Source organism: Patagioenas fasciata, chromosome 5 (genome assembly GCF_037038585.1).
Source record: "Patagioenas fasciata isolate bPatFas1 chromosome 5, bPatFas1.hap1, whole genome shotgun sequence".
In the NCBI taxonomy this organism is placed as follows: Eukaryota; Metazoa; Chordata; class Aves; order Columbiformes; family Columbidae; genus Patagioenas; species Patagioenas fasciata.
In genome coordinates this window covers 62,476,690-62,499,072 of record NC_092524.1, presented here as the reverse complement: position 1 = coordinate 62,499,072, position 22,383 = coordinate 62,476,690, and the positions used below count along the sequence as shown (strand labels likewise).

General features: G+C 43.6%; 1 protein-coding gene across 1 annotated transcript in view; it reads left to right on the top strand.

Moving 5' to 3' along the window:
• The first annotated feature begins 961 nt into the window (after positions 1 to 961).
• The window catches only part of GPR132 (G protein-coupled receptor 132), an 81,200-nt gene continuing 59,778 nt past the window's right edge, over positions 962 to 22,383 (top strand). Inside the window, exon 1 of the mRNA XM_071809721.1 lies at positions 962 to 1,221. The gene's annotated coding sequence lies outside the window, so the exon portion shown is untranslated. The remainder of the gene's footprint in view (positions 1,222 to 22,383) is intronic.

Genomic DNA, 22,383 nt, shown 5'->3' with positions numbered 1-22,383 from the left:
TCTTGGTAAGGAAATGTTTCCTAATGTCCAGTCTGAACGTCCCCTGGCACGGCTTTGACCCATTCCCACGCGTTCTGTCACTGGATACCAGGGAGAAGGGCTCAGCACCTCCCTCTTCACTTCCCCTCCTGAGGAAGCTGTAGAGAGCAATGGCATTGCCCCTCAGCCTCCTTTTCTCCAAACTAGACAAGACCAAAGTCCTCGGTCACTCCTTGTAGAACATTTTTCAATCCAGGCCTTTCACCAGCTTTGTTGTCCTCCCCTGGATGCATTCAAAGACCTTCACATCCTTGTTACATTGCAGGGCCCAGAAGTGCACACAGTACTCAAAGTGAGGCCACACCAGTGCTAAATAGAACAGGACAATCATTTTGATTGATTGATTAATTACTTGTTGGGAGAATCTAACATGATGCCATTTCATCACTCCTGTAAGATAAGGACACTACAGAGGGGCATCTTCTCTGAAAGATCTGATGGAATGTGTGTTTACATGACACCAGATCCCCTTCTGAGGCTTTATAGTATGTAACAGCAAGAAAAGGCCATACAGATGAGAAACATAAAAGAATTTATTGTTGAGGACTCCTAGATTTACTGCCTGATAATTTCTTTTCTTATAAGCTATTTACAATATTCAAATGGTATGCACAAGATTTTGTGTGCATCAATTCATTCATTAAGAAATTACTTATATTCATGTAAAACATTGTTTGGGAAGCATTAACAGTTGTTAATGAGGATGTTATGCACTATCATCCTGAACTTTTATTCAGTATAACACTGGCAAATTCTGGCCAGAAGGGTCACGATCAGTGCTTGAGCAATAAGTGGAAGTGCAACAAGAAAAGTGGTGCAACAGTTGTACATGGCAGCGTTGCCACACCCCCTTTTGACTCTTGACTTTAGCTCACTGAGGGTCAAAAGTGATTACTGTGTTTGAGGTTCAAAACTGTTTTTTCCTCAGATTGGAAAGCAAGGACCTGGATTCTTTTTGCCTTCTTCTGCAGTAGTGGGTTGCTGGTTGCCTGCTGATATCATGGAGGTGCAAGCCCTTCCCTGGCACTGACGAGGCATCAGACAACAGCAGGATCAGCCTATTCTATTCCCAGACTTTTGACCAAGACTCTATAGTCTTGAAAGGACTGCAATATTTTGCCCAGCCAAGCCACCGGACTCAGTACTCGGGTGAAATCTGATGGCCTGTGATTGCCAAGCCAGGTAAGAAATACTAATGTCCGCTTCTGACTTCTAGCTGCATCATGCACTGGGTCCGTGTTGCTCTGTGTGGTGCCCCATAGCACCTGGAACATGGTCACTTTTGGGGTGCACAGAGGGGCACCTGTGGCTGGGCCACTCAGAAGTGACACAGCCAAGGGGACAGGTCTGGGGACAGCCTGGAGCCTATGGGAAGGCTCATCACAAGGGGAAGGCGCTGGGCACAGCTGGAGCCAGTCCGCTGACACATCCCCAGGAGGGTTCTTGAGAGCCTGAGGATGCTGTGCTTTGACATCTCACCTAAGGCTTCACCAGGTGAGCTTGACCAGGTTTCAGAGCTGTTCTCAAACTGCTGAAGTGCTCACGTATCTACAGGGTGTGCGATGAACTCTCTCCATGGCTAACTCCTACCAACATCTGCAGTGGTTTTTACACATTTCGTTTTCCCAGTGCTGCCTCTTCCTTCTGTTTCCTCTCCCCCACTGCAACTATGGACCCGTCCCCACCACCCAGCTCCTGCAATGGGCTCCAGCTGAGCTGTTCTGGGAGGAGAAGCAGCCCCCGGGCAGCTCGGGATGTTCGCTAGCTCCCTCCTTAGACATTAGCGTGACTGCCAATGTGTATCGCTTGCAGAGCACCACTCACAAGGGAAACGTCTCACGTGTTCTCCTTGGCTTCTCTTTATTCCCAGTCACAGCAATTACCCGGCTGCTTTTTGGCCTTCATTTGTCATAAGCTGCTGTGCCTCAAGTGAGCTCTTATTAGCACTTCCTTCTCTGAAAAGGAGTGACTGCAAAATAAGCGAAGGGTCATTTCCCTTCCCTTGAGACCAGGAGATGTCCTGGTTTTTAAATCAGGCTCCATAAATTTCAAGGTTTAGCATCTCATGTGTTCTGCCTAGGGAGGGGTGGAGGTTCCCCTGAAGAGAGTGAGGAAAAGAAACTCTTCACATATGACAGTGCATTGCTTGGGCAAGTGTTTAAAATGTGCCTGAAACAAATGACAGTACAGACCAGTGAAAAAGCAATCATTCATTTATACTAACTGTGTGAAATCACTCAGAAGAAGAAGTGGAAGAAGGAAGTGGCCATTTTCTATTTCTTGCATCATCTTTACTTGCATATCTTCCTGCAGGGTTGGGCATCAGCAGGTAGTGTTGCTAAATATCAGCCAGCAAAGCATGATGCCAGTAAATAAAATGCTGTTATTGAAAATCAACAAAAATAGGCCATGCTATGTGTGATAAATAATATATTTAGACTGTAGTACTCGTGATACTGGCAATGCTCACTATGCACTTTGAAATAAGGATTTAGTCTCATGTCAGAAACTTCTACAGGTCCATAGAAACTCCAAGCTTCCCAGAACATAAACAACCTTCACAGCACTGCCCTTGGATTCCTCTAACCCATGCTGATTCTTTCTGCAAGGGATTCCAACAGGAAAAGCTGTTGGAGAACAAGGTGGTCCCTATCAGTAGTATGTGTTAATGGATCAATGCAACAGAGAGGTCAAGAGCTGCAATGGCTAGCTGCTTTCAGTGGTAAACATGATATTTGCACCTCAGCATGTTCTGGTCCTTTGGTGGAGTATTCCTCTAATGCCTGTGTTTACATCTCAAGACCAGAAAAAAGGTTGCACCAAGAAGTTCCTTTCTGCCCCTTCCCTTTCAGGATGAGGGTCAGAACCAGTAGCTGGAGGTATTTACCCTCAGGGTGAACACCCTCACCAAGGCAGCACAGCTGGCCCAGAAGCAACCAAACGCCCAGTCCAAGGCTCAGCATTGTTTCTTGGTTAAAGCCAATATGTTCCCCAAGTCCCATGGATGCTAGCACTAGCTTTGCTTTTCCCCATCAAACCAGTGTCTTCTCTTGTGTCTCAGGTTTAATTTCTTTTCTACAGACACAATGGTGATATTGTAATAAGTTGCATATTCAGGAAGGCTCATGGCCCAAAGAAGTCCAACCTTTCCATATCCATGAGCTCCTCGGAGAGATTTTCACACAGCCCAAAGCTGCAATACAGCCCACCTACCACAGAGAAGCAGCTCATGTGTAGAAGACAAGGGCTCGTTTAAGGCTCTTTCACTTCATGAATGGTGGTCAACTTGCACAACTGTGACAGGACAGTAGTCTGATGGTTTCAACCTCAGGCTGGGATCAGACCACCAACACCTCATACACCAGTGCAACCCACAAGGTGGGTATGTGGGATGATCCTAGCATAGAAGCCACAGCTGAACACAAGCTGTGTGTGGCATACAGGCCCACTTCTGCCTCCTGAAAATGCAAGCCTTGCTCAGGGTATGGAGCAACCTATGCAGGGAGGAAACCTGTTGTCATCTCTGGCAACTGACAGGACAATGGGTGATGGTGCACCACAGAGACAGGGAGAAGCCAGGGAATAAGAAGAATATTATTTCTTGATTTCTATGTTGTAATTAAGAAAGGGTTGTGTTTTTCGTTTTCACGTGCCTCAACTCCCACCAGCTGCATGCACCCACCCACAGCATGTGTGCCGTGTTTTCATTACAGCTGTAGCCTCAGGTAGCATGGAACCGAGGCCAAGCATACATTAGTAAAATTAGAAGAAATATCATCTGACGGGTCTGGACGGTGCTGTGGGCAGAGCATATTTGGCAAGACCCTGCATCCTTCGCAATCCAGCCCAAAGACATTCCCTGATCCTATCTGAACAGGGACTGAACTTGTAAAACGAGTCCCAGCTTGTGAGCTGTGAGTCAGGGATGTCTTAAACACTGCCTCAGCATCCAACACCAACAAGCGCTTTTTATCTTGTTCATCCTGCTTAAATAAGCGCAGCAAGGCCTCATGTTAATAGAGCAGCCTCGAGGGCTGCAAGGCATAGGTCTGTTTTTTCACACCTTCCAGCATTTGTCCCTTTGTATTTTTGACCCATCATTCTCCTCTTTTCTGGCTCAGCTAATGTGACTCTGTACTGCTCATAGAGTGATTTAAAACCTGCATCTGCTCCATATGGACATGTTTATGTTCCTCACTGGTGAGCCATGAGGCTACACTAACTTCAATGTGTTTCTCCATGTAGCAGCATTTGAAGGATGTGAGTCTGTGCTTAAAATTGAGTATAATTTCCAACTTTTTTTGAGTACCATTCTGTAAAAGAGAGCCTCCTTCACAACTGGAGAGATTTCATAAGTTGTCTGTCAAGATGGACAGGAACCTATGGAATACCCTGTGGCACCCTTCCATCATATCTGAGGAAGATTATTCAGAAATATTGCATTTGGGAACCATTTGCTGAAAAACGTTGATGAAAAACATCAGATTAGAGGAAGACAGGACCTATACTGATCTCTTTGAGAAAATTCCACCTGTCAATGCTATTGCAACAGCTTGAGCTATCCTTGCCCAAGTTTCTGGAGCTCGGTGAGAAATACAGTGACGAATAATGACTAAAAAGCTGCATTTACTTTGTTACTAGAAAATGGAAAGAGAAAACATTATTTACTTGCAAAGCAAAGGAATATAAGGCAGAAGTTTGTATTGACAGAGAGTAGAAAGCATGGAGTTTTGTTTAAATACAAATTAATAGAGACAAAAGGCTGATGAGAAGGGACTACATGGGATGTGTCTGATGCTTTAATAGTCTTGATTTATCTTACCTCAAAAATAGACAGATGTCACAGAAAATCAGTCCTGGATGGTAATAAACTAATTACAGTACTCTGAAAGAGAGAGAGGGCAACACTCCCACGTACCACAAGTGCACCACAAGGTACCATATTCTCATGCACCAAGAAAGACACATTCAAATCTAGAATTCTAAGAAGGGAAGAGAAGGATAAGAGCGGAAGAGAAAATAAAGGCAGCTCAACACTAACTTTCATCTTAAATTTATTTTGCTTCTTTTCCACAACACAGTGCAATGCAGTCTTCATGCTCTTTTTCTCACCTTCCTTTCATTTTGAAGTATCACTCATTACTCTTTACATGTCAGTACTCTTCACTAACAGCACAACACACATTCCTTTAACAAACAACACCATTCCTCTCTCATGGGTTTAGGATGAGTTATTTCAGAGATATCATTCAAGGGCCTTAAATATACTGGCTTTACAGCTAATTTACTTGCAAGTGCTTGAGCCAGATCTTTGATATTTCATTTGAGTTCAGGGCACAGTAGAGAATACAATAAAATAAGCAAGAGCTGGTGGTTTTGTTCTAAGTATTACCAGAAGTCAGGGTGAGACCCAGAAGAGGAAGGGAAGGGGATTGCCAAAGATTTCCGTTGGATACTTTTTCTTTCCACAGTTTGTAAATCTGTCCTGTAACACTCATAATCCCTCCTCCTGCAGGGGAGTACGATATCACCAAAATCTTCATGATCTCCTGCAAACAGAGGCTTTAATGGAGCCCTTTGTTTATTGTCTCTGCAAATCTTTCATTTTCTAGGAGAATAAAAGGGTCAATTCTTCTTTGGAGCCTGAAGGCTCAGGGAAGTTATCCAGTGTCCCCTCCTGCTCTGTCTCCCATCCAGCATTTCAACAGATGTGGACTGGTCCATATCCAGACACCACCTCACTGGTTATGCAAGGGAATGGAGAGCTGGAGACCATGGCTAGTCAACCACAATAACTGGGCTTTAAGTTGATGTCTGTATGGCACTGAAAGCAGCTTCTCGATTTGCCTGAAGGCCATCTGAGCTGTTCATCACCCAAGGATCTCCTCTGTAATGCTGCGCACAGGGCCTAGGGGCTCCCTGCATCTTTGTCAGGACCCTAAGTTTGTGGCTGCAGAGGTATGTGGGGCCTGGGTATCCCTCCTTGGCACTCTATGGCTATGCTTGGGCATGTGTCCTGCAGGAGGGAGGCAAGCCTGGTCCAGAGAGCAGCCTTGGGAATACCCTTAGCCAACAGTGTCAATGTCATCAAAGATGGTAGGGTTCAGGAGGCTGAACTGATCTGCTCCCGTCTCCCCACCCTTGCAGGAGCTGAGGAAAGTGCGGAAATGCTCCGGAACAGTCCTTCTATCTGGTCTGACCTGAGATATGGCAGGAGCTTTCTCATCCAGTGCCACCTGAAAGCAAGAAGGACAGGAATGTACAGGAAATTATTCACATCCAAATTGAAACCATTCTGCAAGCGTGCCCTATTAGATGTGTTGCCTACTTTCTGTTTCAGCTAATGATTGCACTTTTGCCTTTTACCACATCTTTCAGCATGCAGGTAAACCCATCATTGTCTCTAACTGTTTCAAGGTGACCAGAGATAGTAATGTCTAATGTGCATATGCAGAAAGAAGACTTTATTCCAAAAAAAAAAAAAAAAAAAAATACAGGAAAATAATGTGGGAGAATAGGAAGGAAAGGTTGGAAAGAAATGAAAGCATGTCACGTATAAGCAAGCAGAGGAAATGCACAGCACAGCAAGATGGTTGTGGTGCTAAAATGGGAGGAGTTTACTGAACAGAGAAATTACCCTGTGGCACCTACAGAGATTAGTAATGTGGCCAGGAAATAACATAATTAAACTGGAATAATATAAGCTAACAACACTCAGAAAAAATATCCCTAAAGGAAGGACTCTCAGAAGCAGCCATGTAAGGAAGGGACGGGAGGTGATATAGGAGGAAAATATGGATGTAACTTTTGGCAGCCAACTTGGATTGCAAAAGACCCATGCAATTCTCAATGGGCACCACACTAACCAGCCTGGCTTAGATACAGCTGGAAGGTTTCTGTTAATTTCTTGTCATCTCATTGCCAAACGCTGTAAAATCAGAGGCCTCAAAGAAGAGTAGAGACATGATCAGATCATTTGGTGTGGGTTTCATTTACGAAGATTAAGTGATGCTTAGATATAAGCTTGCAAAGAGATAAGAAAATAGCAGACATGAGTCTACAAGCATCTGAAGGATGTAAGCAGGGTCACATAAATGTGCTTGGAGAGAAAGAAAAAAGGACATGATAAGAAGAAGGGAAAATTCCCTATGAGTATTGACAAGATTCAGATATAGGGTGTTAGACTAAAATGAAATTATCTTGCATGGGACCTTTCAAACAGCAGAAAATGTTCTGTAGATGCAGACTTGTTTGTATAGGGTAAAAGATAATAGTTGCAGCTCAGACTTTTAAGACTCAATGCTTTTTGATGAAAGGTGAATTTTAAAAGTGAGATCATCTCTCCTGTGGATACAGTGAGCTGAAAAAATCATCACCTATTTCAGTTTTCTAAATTTCCTTTAAAAACAGTATGTGCAATGAGCAATCAAAGAAAAGCCAAGAAGCCGAGAGGTAAGTTAGCAAAATCATTAAAGAAAGAGCAAAGAAATATTAAGAGCACAATGCATTCAAATCAGCGCAGAGGGACAGATGGTACATACCCAAGGGTATTAAAGGAATTAGCTGAAAAACTCTTAGGCCCATTATCCATTATATTCAAGTGCTCCTGAAGAACTGAGGAAGCCCTGATGACTGGCAGAGAGAAAAAATCACGCTCCTTTTCCAAAATGAGAATTATAGATCAAGTAACTTAACATTGTTTCCAGGTGAAACTTGGTCTCTACTAATCAGAAACTATTAGTAGATGTTCTGCAGGAAGTACAAAACAAAAATGTGTTACACAAAAAGACAGGTCACATTAAGAAGAGCAGTTGTATCTATGTGATTGACTGCGGTCAGATTATACTCACAGTGTTGATGGGAGGAGGAAAACCAGAGGGTATGTGTGTTGGGTGGGGACAGTGAAGAATAAGCAGCTGCCTATTCATCATGTGGGATGGAGTATACACCATAGTAGGCCATGCTGGAGGGACGAGAAGGAGAATACAGTCCCTTGAGTCACTCAGTACATTTGCCCTTAAGCGTTTCACTCATTGACAAGATAACTGGTTGTACTGAGAGCTCCTTGATTTCAGTAAGTTATTTTATTCAGTTTCTTCAGACATAATATTCCTGTAGATCCTGATCCATCCCTAAAGGATTCTATGCAGACTCGGTTGACTTCAACAGTGGTTGGAATGAGCCCGAACCAGAACATGAAAGATGTAGCGTGGTTATGGAGAATAACAATGAAAGAGATTAAAATCTGCCCCTACAACAGAAAGTGGATTATGCTTGTAAATATTGTCATGTTCAGCTGGGGTCCTCAGGGACTCCTGCTGTGTTGGACATTATATTCATCTGCAGTAGCATCAAGGAAGGAGAAGAAAAATACATCAATCATACTCAAAGGTAACACCCAGCTGGAGCTTGAATTGTAAATCGTTCATTAGAAGCACCATCCTAAAGGGATTTCAGTAAATGAAGAGTGTGATGTAATGGGAATACCAATAAATTGAACAAACCTATGTGCAGAAACATCCACAGAGTAACAACGCTCACAAAAGAGAGGTCAAGACAGTAAGCCAGAGGCTGTGGAAAGTAGTAATTCAGTAAATAGCCTTGGATGCAAATGTTGATTGAATACTACAACTGACAATTTGTTTTAAAAAAGCCCAGATCAATCCACTTTTGAAGTGCTAATAGCAATACCACTTGGGGCAGGGCCTACTGAAAAGAGTGCAGGCAAACAGGTAATGTTATAGATTAACTGATGTACAGAAGAGAGTGGAAGGAATGACCTATTTACTAGGAAGATCAAAGGAAATAAACACATACTTAGGCTGGTAAAAAAAGGGAGGCAGCAAGGTATAGTCTGATATAGAGACAAACCTCCCCATGAAGCAATGTCACTGAGTGGGAGGCAGAACCAGGGTTCATCAGTTAGCCATGGTGGGGATACACGCACAGGGCCCCACTCAGACTGGGAAAGGGAGTGATCATCTGATGACTTGACAAGATCTCCAGCAGGTTTATCTTGGAAAGGTCTCCATTGTCCAGAAGAATGGGGTTTAAAACCACCATACATGCTGGTCCTGTGTTTGGTTCTCCACCTGCATGGAGACAACAGTTGGCTGCCTCTAAGTTCATGGTACGTTTACAGATAAATTTTCAGAAATCTTCCTTGGGTCAGTAGAGATGAAAATGGAAGTAAAATCAACAGAGCTTGAATACTGGGAAAGTGTCACAATGAGTAGAAGGAAAGTCTCTGCAGAAGAGGTGGAAAATCCCACCTGCATAGGGTAAGATCACTCCAGGTGTGTACAGCCATGGATGGGCAAGACAAAAGTGTGGCAGGTAAAGAAAAAAGCATGAATTATCACATGGAGAAGCCCAGTCCCAGCATGAGGATTGCAAATGTTCTTTGCAGTGGTGTTATTTATTCCTCTTCCTTGGAGAATAGTCCACATGGGCCAGAGGAGAGAGGAATCTCACGTATTTCTTAATATCCCTGTGGTAGTATCATGGTTCACCATTGTGGAAACTGGGAGAACGCTACCCTGCACTGCCACATCTCAAGGTCTTAACTCCTGTTAGCTCACAACCTCAACTAGACTTTCACCACAGGTGGGAGATTAATGCTACACTTGAATCCCAGTTTTGTCCACTATCTCCCAGTGTCTGCTTCCTTTGTGGACATTACCACCCAATCTGGAAAAAGATGAGAGAATATATTGGGAATTTCAGTGATTACCTTACAATACAACTGAAATGCTTGTTTCACCTGTGACACCATTTCTCTGTGTTGGCTGCCCACTGATTTCTGGTTGGGATTCACCGCACAGGTTATGATCCAGAAACCTCAAAAAGCACATAGCTAGACAATTCTTCCTGGTTTTCATACACGTCTTCTCTGAGCCTTTATTAAAGCAAGGATTTCAGGAGCCTATGGCAGGATGTGTCTGCAGCAGGTCCTCTGCTCTTGAATTTGCACTGATAGTGACACTACTTGTTCTTATCTGATCTTCACCAGAAGTGGCAGCTCTTCACCTCACTGCTCAGGCAGCACTGCCCTCAGTAGGCTAAGGAATTCCTGGCAATTCTTCCGGGTGGAAAGGCTTTCACTATACGTAAGCGATATGTAATCCGCCTACATGTTTGGGAGGGTGACAGCGCGTTATAATCATATGGCATCACTTGAGTGCCCATAACAGTGACTGTAGCAACACTTAACGGAAGCTCTGAGGGAAGGGAATGACAAATCACTCCCACCACTTGATTCATGTGGGTTACTGCTTAAATACAGGTTGAAGCAGATGCTGAAGTCATGGGTATCTGTTGGCTGCTGAGTTTCTAACTTGATGTTTTGTGGGGCTATGCCTATCAAAATATTTGGGATCTGCTCATCTCTGGTTACCGTGCTGGCTTCAGAAGCATTGTTTGGCTCCACAGAAGCCATAGTACCATCTTGTTCAAGTGCTGTCTGAGTTAGATACATTTTGAAAGTGGTTATCAGGGAAAGACTGTAGAATCCTAGAATCACTTTGGTTGTTAGAAACACTTAGAATCATTGAGTCCAACCATAATCTAACTCCAGCACTAAACCATGTTCCTAAGAACCTCATTTAAATGCCTTTTAAACACCTCCAGGGATGATGACTCTATCAGTTCCCTGAGCAGCCTGTTCCAATGCCTGACAACCCTTCCTGGGAAGACTTTTTTCCTAATATCCAACCTGAACCACCCCTGGCACAACTTGAGGCCATTTCCCCTTGAACTATAACTTGCCTCTTAGGAGTAGAGACCAACACCCTCCATGCTACAACCTCCTTTCAGGTGGTTGTAGAGGGTGATGAGGTCTCCCCTCAGCCTCCTTCTCTCAAGCTAAAGAGCTCCAGTTCCCTCAACCACTCCTCATAAGACTCGTGCTCCAGGCCCCTCACAAACACCATGTGTGCAAAATAACTATGAGCTGTTGAAAATATCTTTTAAGGGGAACTGACTCCAAGGCTCCATGGCTGATACTCTGACTGGAAAATGTGGTGCATACATACACATTGTTTCAGAGAAACAATCACAAAGAGAATACGCAGATATGTGAACAATTGTTGGATTTGGGGCTAGTCATCAAGGACCAAAAAATGATTATGTTTTCAAAGGAAATGTTACATTGTCTTATCTTCACATTGTATCCACTTTGGTTTTACTAAATGAGAGGAAGTCCCAGCTCGTGGTTGAGCTGGTGGGACAAGTAGTCCAGGGCCAGTTCTCAGTTCTAGCCCAGACTTCCTGAACTCGAGTTATTTAATTGTCCTACCCTTACGTCCAACAGTTCCCTACCAGGAGATAAGGATAATATTACCTTTCTCTACCCTTCTTCTATTTCTATTAAATAATGGGAGGAGCTGGAGAAAAGACTTAATATAGAGACATGGAACCTCCTGCACAGTGGAACACCTGATCTTGATTGAGGACACATACATTAGTGTTATTTAAATGAATTTCATCTGTCCCACCATATTCTCTTATACAAAGGAAGACTATTACAGGAAACAACTGTTACAGAGTATGGCTAAGTAGATATTACACAGGTCTGTTTCTCTGATTTTAAAAGGTATATGTATCTGTCTAGGTGTGGGGAATGTGTTAGAGACTGAGTGGTTTACAAAGGGGCCAAGACTTGTGATGAAGAGTGACTGAAAGGCTGAAGACTAGCAGTTTGTTTTCATGGAAAGGATCCCAGAACTAGTTATTATTCACTGTATGTCTGTGCCATGAAGGGGTAACACATATAATTAAAACTAATGTAGGTATTTGATCAAACCATGCAAGTCTATTTTAATTCATAGTATAATATCTATTCTGTGTTTAGCAAGCAAAAGTGTAAGGTATAATGTTTTCCAAATCATGGTGAATCAATGATAGGCCATTTAAAACTGCCTATTCAGGTGAGTGGTTATCCCCTTGTCTTCTTTCAAATTTATGATCTTCCTTCCTGCCTTTAATTGTCCTAGTTTTCCTGAGGAAATCAAAACATAATGGTACAAACCAGCCATTTTGTTGTACATAATGCATATTATTTGCCTTTTAAATTTAATGTTTCTACCCCTCTAAGGCTAATAGCACAGCATTTGTGTGCTGTGGACCCAGTCAGTGCTGGTGGTGGTGAGCAGGCTCTGCTGCCTGGTTGGGTTGTTTGGCTTTTTCTCCAAAGTGTCTGAAGACACTTAGGGCTACATTCAGGCCTGAAGTCATCTCATACAACCTCAGAAGCCTGAAAGGCAGGAGCTATATCTATGATAGGCATTGTAGTGTCTGCAGAACAGTTCTGCAAATGACTCTTCCACGGTTATTGTAAGATCATGGAGAATATCCAATGTTGCCAAATCAGCAGAGCAACTAACCCTTCTTGCTGGAGAACTTTTCACAATGGTATGGTCTGGTAAGAGAGAAAATTCTGCAAGAGTGCAAAGGGGTTCGCACGTAACTGCCCCTGCACCTCTCAAGTTTAATGTTCAGCTGCCCTGGAATTTGTACAGTTACAAGGAAACAGCCTGATAGTGATCTATGGAGCCTGTCTTTCAAATCCAGAAAGAGAAGCCTAAAGTATGTGCTTAGGTATCTCCTGTGCCTTTGTATTCATCCTTCTCCAGGGACTGAGCTGCAGAGAATAATCCTCCTACATCTCCTGCAAGCTAATAGGGAAGGAAATTTTTAAATTTCAGTTTCAGTGTTTCTTACTCATGCCTGCATGAGTGTATTTGAATAAAAGGGATGGAAAGGGAGGTGTTAGTGTTTGCAAACCAGGAGTTCTTGGCTATATTGATGTCCCGCTTTCAATTTATGTTTGCTACATATTGCTTTCTGTTTCTTTTCTTAACAGTCGTAACTGACCTGACACAAACCACGCTGAAACTTGTGGGTTTTGGAGCAGGTCTATGCATGTAAATGCTGGGTATATTGCCAAGGAATGAGATTTTTCAGTTAAGCTGGGAAAGCCATGCCAAATTTTGAACTGCGTCAATATTACTTCAATCGATGGAATACCTTTTAACATTATGCGCCATCTGAATTTTTCACTCAGTCTAACTTAATCTTCCTTCATAATCTCTGTAGCAATAGGAGGGTCATATTTTATAAAAAAGCCCACAGACTTACTTTGCTTTTATAGATGAGACTAATCTTTACAATAATGCTTTCATCACTGCAGCTTCTTTAAAGAAGTAAAAGGATGTAAGGGGAACACGTTTGGAAATATTGATTTATTTTCTTTAGATAGCCAAATGCTGAATCACTACAAAATATGCACTGTGCAATTAAACCTGCTGCCAAGAGAGAGTAAGAAAACAGACGCCTCTCCCATGTTTATCTGTGCCATCCTTTCATAGTGTCTATTCTACAAACAGCACCGTTTGTGCATTGGAGCATCAACAAACTTGCAGACTGAAGACTCATGTAAAGTAAAGGTGAGACAGACCCTGGCTGAGTAAAGTTGCCCGGGTTACACTGATGTCCTGTTGAGGTTACTTTGCTGAACATGAGTGTGCTGAACATATTCAGTACTTCCACACGTAGATGGGACAATTCACAGTGACCAGTCTATTTGCAAAGCATAACCACCGTGGCCACTGAATACTTGTTTCTTCAAATTTGTCAGCTCTCTGAATCTCAACATTTTATACATACTCTGTATGAGCAGTAGCATTTCAGTTGCAAAAGCAAGTCCTGCCAGGACGAGCATTTCTGTTGGCTCATTTAAAATTTGTTTTGCCTAAACACACATGTGGCAATGCAACATTCACTTTCTACTCATTTCCTCCAAAAGGTCATGACAATGAGTGTTAAGTAAGATGTGAAGTGATATTAGTAAGATTTAATTTATAATTACTGTCCATAGGACATAGATGCAAGTTAATACACCTCCTTCTACCCTACAGTAAGATATAAATTGTTTTCAAAATATCCTAAATGGAATGTCTTCCTGGAGTCTCTGCTGCTCCCGTATGTTGCTTTTAAATATCAGATGAGTTTTTCTAACTGGTTTCAACATCTTATGCTGTGGCCAGCTGATCTAAGTTGGCACAGGTTCTTTATACTATTGGATTTATGTCAGTTTATACCGGCTGAGATTACAGCACAGTTCTTGTTTAAAATATACTTCTCATCTTTTTAATGTTTTCGTGAACAATGCAGAGAAGACACCTGTTCTATCTCAGTTTCTGTCCTCAGTAAAGTGTATGGGTAAAAGTTAATATCTTGAGGAAGATAAAAGAGAACAGGGGCTGTCACCCACTCAATCTTTAAGGCATATATTCTTTATAAAGTCATGATGTGAAAGACTGACATTCCTAAAACTAGTGGGATAGAAGAACATAATTTACCATTTTAAGTGGATCTGAAAACAGTGCTAAATTCACGGCATTGAAACAAATCTTTTCGGCTTCAACTCTGGTGCTGCTTAAATTATTCACTGTAAACATATGACCATACTGATTTAACACATTGTTGTTCTTTGTGATTTTCTTGAAAGAGATTACCTCGATTTGCTGCCTGTTCAAAGCAGTTTTGCCTATTAAAAAACTTGCAAATATTCACCTTGGGCTGCATGAAGACACTACTGATACTAATAGTGATACTACTAAAGATACTAATTCCTTCCCTTGAAGTGTCCGTCTAGTTATACCAGAAAGAAGTATATGGACATTGATCTCAAGTCCACGTATAAAACACTGCTTCGCAGAGCTTTGTACTTGCCTGGAGTTGCCTTGTTTCAGCAGTGCCTTGTGTGGTCTCTCATCTCCACACCCTGATGTTCCCCATGGGGTGTTGGGGGCCATGAGGGCCTGTCAGGGACTAACAGTGTTTTGGGATGGAGCAGCTAACTCTTATGTATTCTTCCCCATCCTGGGTTCACATTGCCCGGGTGCTTTTGGGATGGTTGCTGATACCATGAGTGAAACCAAGCATTGTGAGCAGGGCTTTCAAGGAGGACTGTGAGCTGGCCTAAGCAGAGGCTGAAACGGAGCTTTCCTGAATCTATCCCAGCTGCAGGAGTGGTGTTGCAGTATAGCAAAAGCCCTTTCCCCATGGAGCCCACCCCAGCACTGGCAGTGCAGTATAAACCTGCAGTGGGGCTGCCATTGCCCAGCTCAGTTGTACAGCACCTGTTCTGTGTGTTCTGGGAGCCTACAGGTAACCATCACTGCTCTTTGGCCCCACAGCCAGCCACAGCCTATACAGGGATTATACTCAGCTGGGTTGTTCTTTAATGTGTTCTGTTTATTGAATTAACAGAAAACATGGACAGTAACTGGGTACCTCAATAAAACCAGAAAGACTGAACAAGAACATAAAGCAAATGTGAGGTGACAAAACTGAGGCATGAATAAAGATGGGTGTCATCAAAGTGGAAAGTGGTTTACTTGACTAAATGTCCCTCCTACTGAAAGTTCAATTATTGTGAGAAAACTGTCATTTGGGTTCATGACAATGGATGTCCCAGGGTGGTGTGACCATGAGGTACAGAGCTTCATCTGTGCAACAGAAAGGCTGTCTCACAGCTGTTGTCCTTCTAGGGTCAACAGTGTCTCCTTTCCTAAGTTCAGACTTGCCTTTTGGATGCTTCCTGAGAGGTTCAGAAACTGTGCCTGCCACAGACCCCTCCTTGTGCACCCAGGCATCACCCCAGCATTTCCTGGAGCATCTTACTTCTTCCTTCTTCCATGAGTACAAGTACCTGCCACTATGGGACTTTCCCTGCCTTCAGAATATAAAATTTGGATTTATTTTTTGTTTTTCAAGCATTTTTCTTAATGTGGAAACATTTAAATCTCTGTCCCGTTCTTGATATCTTTAAAAGTCTGTTTTGGAACATTCAGATCAAGTCAGGGGTTTGTGAGAGTTAAGTGTACGAGTGAAACAGAGCTGATACACATTTCTGTTTCTATCTTTCTATACCCTCAGCTTGTCTGCCAGGCAGTGCACTTGCTGCTTTTCAGATTTTCTGGTGATATCTGAAATCAGCTGAAGTGTGAGTGGGAAAGCAAGAAGGATGCCACTTGGGAACTACTGATTTCAACATGAGCACGTTGCTCTGCTGCTTTTATGCAGCAATAAAATAAAGCTTAAAGGTCACCTCTGTGCATGCCATTTTCAGCGTGTTGGGGAAAATATATTTTTACATATATAAAGCAAAGCAAGCTCTGGGAGGCTGCCAGCTCCCTCTAGATGACATAAAACTGCTAGTGCCTGGAAAGAATAAGTTAAAACCCTAGAGCTGTGTGAAATAGTAAAATGCAGGGCATAGAGTTGAGTACTAAAACTCTTCTCCAGAGCAGTTTGAGGATACCTGTTTGAAAGGTCATACTGCTTTTAGCTGTCCCATTAAACATCCCTCTTGCCAGAATCTACAACATAAAAACCTTTGAGTAAGTTTTGGGCTGACTGTCCAGTCCAGAGGCATTTAAACATGACGTTTTTGACCTGAAGGAATCATCACTTACCAAGTGAAGCTAACTGTCAATGCAAACTCAAATATGAGTAGTAGTATTGGTATCCATAACTTGGAACACTGATGAGACTCCCAGCACTCACTGCATAAAATGTTCCTCCTCAAGGTCCAAGTCGAGTCCATGAGATGTTTGAACTTGATCCTGTTCTGGTTTCAGACAGTTTGGTTGTGTTGCAGCCGTCGGCAATTCTGCCAGTCTGCAGCAGCTGGACACATCTCCCCGGCCAATGATCTTTGCAGTGTGTTGCACCCAGCAATTGGCAAATATTCAGTGGTTTTTCTGTTGCTTGTGTTGCTCCTAATGGAACTCCTAAGTAACCTAATTGGTAATTCACATTTTAATGAGCTCCTTATTACGGGGTTAATAATCTGCATTGTTTTGTGTGGTTCTAACCATTAGCAGCTTGATGTTAAACGGCTTTAATTTGTTTTGATGCACATCTGTTGACTTAGTACCTCGAAAAGTAAATGGTTCAGTGCAGATTTGATCAGGAACAAATGTGGGATATGCCCTTGAGGTCCTAAATGCAGGCAGCAACCCTCCCACTATCTGCTCCTTTTCAATTTGCCTTATTAGGACTTTTGTGAGACCCAGTAGGATGTGTTTTTCCAATATGATGCTCCACAAAGTTGACCTGCCACTGCAGTAATTGGTGCCATGCTATCGTAACCCAACAGGCTGTTTTCAAAGCACCTCCCTAGGTGTTCAGCCTAAGGAATGAATTGATACTGCCACCTTGGGAAAAAAAAGAAAAAAAAAGAGAGAAATCTGAAAAGGGACCTGAATGGGTGGGGGAGGAGGAGGAGGACTGGTTCCCAGGGATTTCACACATAACTTCTGTTGCTATGGCAATCACTCTGTCTGTCTTTACTTGCTCAAAGCAACAGCTTCATCTGGAGCTGCACAGTCAGGCAATTTCAATAGTTCTCATTTGGGAGTGTGGGGGACGAAAACCAGGGATGCTTTCTCCAAAAAAAGTGATGCGGGTGGTGTGATAGAGAGAGAAGAAGAGTTTGCAAACACGCATTAACCTGGTCCCTGCTCTTGCCAGGGTTTCATTTGGGGCATCTTTGCATATGGCACCCACCACAACCACCACCTGAGCTTCTGCTGGAGCTTCTAGGTTGAGCCATGGTAGATATAAGCAAAAAAGGTTTGGGTTGTGGAAGTGAGAATTCAGCGATCACAGCCTCCAGCATATGGAGGAACCACAAAACATGTCTTGATTCCAAACGTCTCTTTTATGCACTCTCAAACCAACAGAACGGGAGAAAGTGTTGAATCACAGATATTGTCCTTGGTAAAACACCGTCTCACCCACAAATTGCTTATAACGCTAATAGAAACATGGCACAGACAAGAATCTGTGGGAAGAGTGATTCACTGGGAATGACATATTTGTATAGCACCTCTTGGCGTCATATTATGGCAGCTCTGCTTCTGCAGGGTCTGATCCTAGAGGTGCTGCCGCACTCTAGACCTTGAGGATGTACTCAGCCTTCAAGCTCTGCTTAATCATGGTTTTTCCAAATACTGGAACCAGCCAAAGTGTCCCCTCCAACAGGGTATCAAGTGGCTCACTTCCCTTGAATTTCATTTGTACTTCAAGACACTTTATGTCTGCAGAACAAGAGAGGAGCAGCTCAAGTCCAGTCTGCAAAGGAATAATCTTGCCCCTGCAGAAAGTATTTTCACTGGGGTAAAATTGAACAAAAACTCTGTACCTTCCCGCACCCTTTTCACCGCGTGACTTCAGGAAACTGCTCCCTCATGATGAAAAGCTCCTGCAACAACGCACCCTGAGGTGTTGGTTTTTAAGCTTTTCCAGCAAACAAGACATGTCCTGCTTAAACAAGTGTACTCACCAGGGCACAGTTTGCCAAGTGCTAGGATTCAGAACTGGAGAATTGATTTTTTTTTTTTTTTGCCAAATTGAGCTGGATCATGTCTTTGTAAGAAAATACTATCTTGGCACAGCCTTGGATAGAAAAACAGAGATAATGCCAGTTGCGTGTTAACTTTTCAACTGGCATGTATTTTGTTGTTTAGAGCTGGTATTAGTGGGATGTGATCTTCTCTCTGGTGCCAGAGAGGTTAATGTAACTGTCATTACAAGCATTTGAGTTAGGCAACACATATCTCAGTTTAAATCACGCTTCACATGTGGACTTAACGTATTGAAAGCATTTAGGATTTCAATCCACACTTTCTCTTCCAAGTCAAGGCTTCTTTCAGCTCCTCTGAATACTTTTTAAAGAAATTGAACTAAGTGGATAGACTGTTTGATACAATTTCCAGCATGTAGAGCAGTGAAAAACTCCGCACCATGAGCATCACGCCCAGTGAGTCTTGCTCTGAGCACCCTGCCATCCTCCCCTGCACCCTCTTTGCCACCAGAAGTGGTCCAAAGGAGCTTCTGCTCCCTTTTCCTGCATCTTCTAGAAACATTTCCTGGTCCTATCTGCCCTGGTGTCTACTTTTATATGGAAAAAATGTGTGATGTCCTCTCATATTCTGGTCGCTGGTGTGTAGCACCATCGGGAAGGGAGCATCTGATCAGGGAAAGTCCCTATCAGAAAACCCTGCTCAGAAAAAACACCAGGCAATGCAGAGAAAGGTTTGTTTTGTCAGGGGGACACGGCTCCACTGGTTTCTGCTGTCTGGAGTCATGTGAATCTCCCACACTTTCGGCAGCAGGGTGGGTTTTTTCCCCGGCTGTTGAAATATTCCACTTAAACAAATGGGTTCCTAACGGGGTTGCCTCCCCACTACAAGAGTGAGAAGTAGTAGGACCTATCTGAAGTGAACTGCCTGCAATCGTGTTTCTCTTTGAGAAAAATCTCACTTTTTCCAGAGGGCTCCCCCAGCCTGGAAGCCTGGAGATAAGGAGAAGAAGATAAAGGCTGCACTGCGGGGCTGTTTGCATTGGAAGAGACAATAAAGTTGATGATAGTAAATGCTGAGTGTATGAGACTGAATGGATGGATGGAAAATTACCGAGATATTATACGCTGCTTTATCTTGGGAATTTAGCAAGCAAATGTGATTTTTAGCCTGGCGTGATATGATATTAGCTGAGCTGCATCCTAAGATACACGGGAGAATGGCTGGCTTCTCTCGTGTGCCAGCCTCTGGTCTTCTCAGGGGTCTTTCCAGAGTGCTTCACACCCTGGACAGTGGGCTGCCTGGGGACTGGCACATCCACCAGGGACCACCAGGCTGTTGGGAATCGTGTCCTACCTGTGCCATCCCGGCAAAGTCACGCAGCCCTGTTCCTCACCTCCTTTTGGTTTTTATCTCAGTCCTTTTGGGGTTCTCAGCCTTCATCTGCCTGTCAGTCACTCTATGTCAATTTATTTTTTTAAGAGTTAACAGCGCTTCCCTTCCCACAGCCGTGTTGTGTAGATAAATAGGGGGTGCCTGAGGGTGTATACTCCAAGCCTTTCTGATGGAGTAAACCTGAGGCTGGCACTGGGAGCTGGCTGCTGGGGCAGCAGAACAAGAGACTGGATTGCTCTTAAAACAACAATCAAGCCAAGGAACAAATGAGTGAGACACTTCCCAACCATCTGAATCCTTCCTAATCCTTACCCAGTGCTTACAGCTGCCAGAGAAAGTCTTCATGGAGCACTGGCTAATGGAATGGAGGCACAAGGAGACTTTATTTCCTCCAGCCTGTGTGTTGCTGTTTCACACCAGAAACCTCTGCAACAGTGAGAGGAATTCTTCTTTTCAAGATCCATAAAAACAGAAGGCTGCTGACGTAGCTTAGCTGGAATTAGGGTGGAGCCTTCATGGTGCCTTTATATTTTTCCCTTCCTCCTCCTCTCCCCCCCTTCTCATTTCAGCAAGGACAGCAGGGGCTGGAGGGCAGGAGTAGGACCAGGTTGCATGTGGAGTCCAAAGGACACACCTGGGAACTTTCCAGGGAACTGACCACAGCCTGTGGGTCTTCTGCACCCAACAACTAGGTCTGGTCCTGGTTAGCACCCACACAGAGCTGAGCTTCACTCTTCCAGATTTGAAATGGAGGAAAGGTCTGTGGAGGAAAGGTCTGTGACCAGCTCAACAGCGACCTGCACCCTTCTCCTTCACTGAATTTCCTGCAGAAACATGCCAAGCACTGCAGGGAATGTTGCTTTGTTTTGCTTTACCTATAGTGTTTCCAAAGGCAAGATATTAGGTCTTGAAGCACAGGGGGAATGGGAAGGGCAGAAATAAATGCATGGGCTACATTCCTCTGAGACATCAAGAAACTGAGGCCACCAGGAACTGACTTGCCCCATTACCTTCTAATTTGAATTGCAATTTTTATTTTATTTCTTTTTCTTTCACAGAAAGGCACATCATTTCCAGAAGTAGGTGCAGAGCTTTTCAGATGTGAACTTCAGAGGTTCTGGTGTGGTTCCCAGTTTAACCTCTGGTGCCTGAGGAAAGAGCCCCTGTATCCAAGTTGCACGGGAAAACAAAGACAACTTAGCATCTCTCAGCAGTATGTCAGTGCTCTCTTCAGTCAATGGTGCAGAGCTTTCCTGCCTGACATGCCATTTCTTCACAAGCCTGGAATCTGACATGGCTTTAAAAAGGACAAAAATAATACAGATGTGCATTCCAGGCATCATTCCCACATGAACCAACAAGGACCAAATTAGCCTGGATTTACACCAGCACAATAGGTCAGCCCAGAATTGAGAAGAGAGCTCAGTGTACACCCAGGAGCCCAGGCACACTCCCCCAGTACCTCTGCATGACTTGGATGAACCCAGTATGAAAGAGATGGGAAAGGATCCTGAGCAGACCCTGTTGACATGGTCTTCTCTGCAGAGGCAGCCGCTACCTCAGTTTCCCCATTCCCAGGGTGGTCTGGAGGGAGGTTTTGGTTAATCCTGTGCTGTGTCTATGGAGAGAAGTTTGTCCTCTGTATTTTTACATCTCACAGGTAACTGGAAGGCTGGGAGAGGGTCCCACCACATTGGCTAGTAATCAAAGGGCAGTGCTTGTACATCTCACATCATTTCGTGACCCACATGAGACTGCTTCTCACTACAGGCTGCCCTGCATATTGACCCTGCAAACTGGGGGTCAACAGCAGCTTTGTGATTGATATTCATATCTGTATCATCTGTATCTATATACATGCCTATATACATATATATATCCTATGGAGATTACTGGGCCAGAGCCTTAGCTGGCATAAATCTGTGCAGGTCCAATAGGGCCAGCTGTTGTATGCCAGAAAATATGACTCCACGTGACTGAGGCTCAAAATCTTATTGGGAGGGAACCACCAGCAACGTTTTGTCACATTGTTAGTAAAACTGATCAAATAACTCATGCCTAATCATCCAATCAAGCAGCCACATCATTGCTCACAAGGCCAGCATGGGAGTGACAAGCGCTCTCCTCCTGATCCCCAAATCTATGCTGGGACAAAGGCTGTCCACGCACGATTCCACCTTTCCCCAGTTCACCATGGGAAGGACCCCCTCCAGGAGGTTGGAGACGAGAGAAGTGCTGCTTTGGGGTTCACGTCCCCTCCTAGTCTGGACATGGTCAAATTATTCAGGAGCAATGTCCAGTACCAACAGATTAATTTCCCATGACTCACACTATAATAATTCCTGCTAATTCGTGGCATGACTCCTAGTGTTGTGCTTCTAGGATTCACCATCTGAAATCTGAGGAGAACCGTGAGGGCTGGATTGGACGTGTGGATCACAGGGCGTCTCCCAGGCATCTCACAGCCTGAGCACAGAAAGGACCCGGATCTCAGCTACAAATGTTTCCAGCCCACAAGTGTGGGGTTTCCTGTTTGCAGAGATCCCAGATGTTTTATTTAAAATTCACGCCAGCC